The sequence below is a fragment of the Apteryx rowi genome, unplaced genomic scaffold (assembly GCF_003343035.1).
Source record: "Apteryx rowi isolate R43461 unplaced genomic scaffold, aptRow1 scaffold_16, whole genome shotgun sequence".
In the NCBI taxonomy this organism is placed as follows: domain Eukaryota; kingdom Metazoa; phylum Chordata; class Aves; order Apterygiformes; family Apterygidae; genus Apteryx; species Apteryx rowi.
The window spans coordinates 4,790,227-4,794,197 of NW_020447863.1; positions in this window are offsets into that span (position 1 = coordinate 4,790,227).

A 3,971-nucleotide genomic window follows, 5' to 3' on the forward strand; every position below is an offset into this window, starting at 1 on the left:
GACAGCAGGACAGTTTGCCAACACCTAACTGGAGCATCACATTTTGATTCTCCACAGTCTGAAAGCGCTCACACTTCTATGCAAACTCTTTCATTTTAAGAAGCCACTAGAAGAGTGTAAGAACAAACTCAGGGCTCCAAGTTAACTATCATCTGGAAAAGGAATCTGTTGAACAGGGAACAGTGGCAAACTGAACATGTAAGACAGTATTTCCTTCATTTCTGGATTCTTGACATATATATCAGCATTTCCCCACAATTACCTCCTGGACCCTAGACACACTCCCAAAGAGAGGAATCGTCAGCACAGCAGGAGCTATAAAGAGGAGCGAGGGAACAACAGGGACCCTGTTGTTCCATCTTTACCCTGAGATTGTTTAAAATGATGTCAAGGAATTTCATCTAGTTTCTGGTGAAGCTCCAGGAATATCCAGAAGTCCTATGCTCTTCCCTGTGCTAAATTCACACTAGTCACCAGGCTTTGCTTCCTGGTGACAGCCTTGGGGAAACAGGAGCAGACCAAAGAGTGTAGGAAAAGAAACACAGTGACCGATTCCCAGATTACACTATCCGTTCCTCATTGCAGGGATGGCTGCACCTTGTTCTTCTTAGAAGCAGCATTGTGGTGGGTAGAACAAGCAGCATTGCTCTTGCACCTGCAAACTCAGACTTGCATCTCCCGAGCTTTCAGGAGAACAAGGACAGCCACTCTTACACCACAAAGGGAAGCAGGACCTTGATCCTGGCTTTTCTTCACTTTCTTCAATGAAAGCCTGCGTAGCTGCCCTCAACAGCATCAACTGGGCAGCCCTTTCCCAGACGCTGTTGGTCATTTAAGCACTTCAAAAGATCTTCCTTAAAATTCTTGCATACAAATGACCGTTCAGTGTTCAACACAGCATAYGGAGGAGGAGGGGGAACAACCAAACCAAACAAAAACCCCACCAGCCTGTCTCTAACAAAAGAGATTAGGAGAACTGAATCCTTGCCTCTTTCCAGCCACTGATTATTTCATGTGAAATCATTATTCATGGCTTCCAGCACCTATTTTCAGTTCAACTTGCAAAAGTAACTGTTATGAAACAAGCAGAAGGAAGCGAATCAGAGTAGAAAGGCAACACATTTATTACCACGAGGACAGAGGATCAGTTTAGCTGCACTGGGTTCTCCCCCAATTTGTCTCTTCACTGGAGCTRCTTATTACTTCTTAAAAAGATAACCCACACCTTAACCACTAGCTCCTGGAATCACTACGAGAATCACTAGGAGGAACTTTACCCTGTACTGTGCTGGACAACAGAGTCACAGTACAACTATTTTGGTCAACACTGGCACCTTCTAGCTCCAAAATGCTACACTGAACTTCACATAAGCTTGAAAGAAAGACCGAGAAATATTGCCTTGAAGAAGCTTTTAGCTCCCTACGCCATTAAAAAATACCGTAGCTCTGTTTGACTACAAACATTCAGGCTAAACAAAATGTTACAAGGGGAAAAAAAAAGTCTCTTCCAAACTCTTTACTCCTTAGCCAAATTCCTAATTTTACAAGATTAAGAGCAGAAACTCCCCCACACATATGTTAGCTACTAAAARCAAAGTATAGTGCCCAGGTACAGGACAACTGCCCCTGAAAGCCTGGGAAAACACATCTCAGTAAATTCAAAGCAGGAAAGGGGGGGCGGGCACAATATTGAAGGGCTCAGCTGCTACCTCCTACAGTGCAGTTTCTCAACCAAATCGTGAAAGGGAAGAAGAAAAAGGAGATTTTCCGGCTCAAGTTCCAACTCCTTTTTTAAAAAAATCAGTTTATAACCACTTAAAATAAACACAGTAAGAACAACTGTGCAGTAACTGGGAACCTGCAAAAACAGCTGCAGCTAAAAAGCAGTTCAGGCAATGTTTGGCAAACAGGAGCTGATACAAATGGCCCGAGGGGATGGCAGACATTTAGGGATTATTGGAATGAGACGACAGATTTCACCCAAGAGCTCCAATAGGGAATCTGCCTGGAGTTGATTCAGCCAAGGTGTGTCGGATGGAAGCAGCCATCCCGCCCGTGTTGTTTGCCACAGAGGTGGGTGTTTGCTCTGAGTTACATCAGCCTCCTGCCCGGGTGCCTCCTTCTCCCTGGATGCCCAGGCCTTCCTCATGCCCCACATGGTCTCGGAGCAGCCCAGAGCATCCAACTGGGCCTGCCCTGTCGCAGGGAGCGTTTTGGAGCAACGCCGTGGTCAGCCACGCTGTTCCCTGCGCCGGGCCCCCAGAGATCCCCCCACAGGCAAACTCCCTGAGAAGGGCAGGGGACAAGGAACAAGCCAACTACTCTGACACAATGATTTGTGGACATTTCAACCAACGTGAAGCTACTCTAGAAAAGCTTCAGCAGAACAGTGACCGCAACAGCTACAGTACAAAGGAGCTCTTCTAGAGCAAAACCATCCAGTCCTCTTTCCACTTCACTTTGGACTCCAGCTGAAATGAATCCACAATATTCAGAGTCTCAGGCAATTTTTTGCCACTCTCTCCTCAGTGACTGTTCAGGACTGGAGGATCCAGATCTCCATTCAGCATCATCCAAGGAAGTCTCTTAAGCCTCAGTAGAGAGCCACCTACTTTGAACTTCCTCCTTTGCTGCAAAGTTGACGGTTTTCAATTACACATGGTTCTAGTTGTTCTTGGCTCTCCTTCCCTCACCACAGACCTGTGCTCACAGCTTCTGGATGACCAGGGCTGTGCTGTATACAAAAGCCAAATTCAGGAGAGATGCAACAAAACATCAATTGCCTTCCTTACAAAAATAGTCTTCCAGGACAGGGAATTGAATGAGAAAGATGAGAGCTGCTGAGAAATGCAAGGGGTCAAAAGGCAGGTCACCTGGGCAATTCTTGCAGAGGRCAAAAAGGGAATAAAGCCTACAGGTTTCACGTGGAAGGCTCCTGGAAGTTTCTCAAGATAAGCTGATTTACAAACTGCAGTCTAGGATCACCAGAAGGCCACAGGTCACTTGCTAGCAGCAAAATAATAAAAAAAAAGTCTCACACACCCCAACATCTTTCCCAGGGGACAAACAAACACCTAGGTAACAGATTCAGATCTTCCAGAAATAGAATTGCTTCCCTCAGTTATGTTTTATGCACCGCAACAGCCAGAACCCGCAGGCTGAGCAACGAGCTCCGAGAGGCATTGTGGCGAATGCGCAAAGAGCGTCTCTTCATCTTGACAGCCCAGGTTGTCCAGACAAGCAGGCYGAACGGACACAAGAGCCTTTCTAATTTTACTGTCCGCAGAGAGAAGGCAGGAATGTCCGATGGAAGAGCAGAAAGGCCTCTCTGCCCACACACTCCAGCAGTCCTGGCTCCGCCGCTRGAGAACTGCTCCTACTTTTTTTTTTAATCGCTTTTTTTTTCCAATAGAGTTGAAGAGAAAAAGAACAGCTTAGCATTTCAAACAGAAGCGCTTCAAAAATGTTGATTTACCGCACTTTTTTTATTCTTTCGAGTTTGAAGCATTGAAACAAGAGCCTCAGTGGTGCCCCTTCACAACGTTTCTCCCTTTCTGCCCCCAACGACAGGGCAAAATACCCAGAGTTCCACTTAATCACTTTTTCCTTTCTTTCCCTTTTTCCTTTGGCTTAAAAAAAAAAAAAAAGTCCGCTTGAAAAGTTAACGTGAACGAGTTGCAGATTCTCCTGTTTGATCTTTTCCCACTACCCCACCCCCAAATGGGCGCTCACGAGCCAGACCAGCAGAAGTCAGCCAGAGGACTCGCTGGCACCCGCGCTATCAGCGGCGAAAGGAAGAAAGGGGGGAAAAAACACCCGTGAAACAAACCGAGGCACCGAGCTCTAACCGCACAAGAAGCCGAAGGACGAGGCCGAGCGGGAGCCCTTCCCCTGGGGGCAGCCCGAGGGAGAGCGGCGGAAAGTTTCCCCTCGCAAAGGAAGCGGCAAACGAAGCCGCCCGCCAGCGCCGG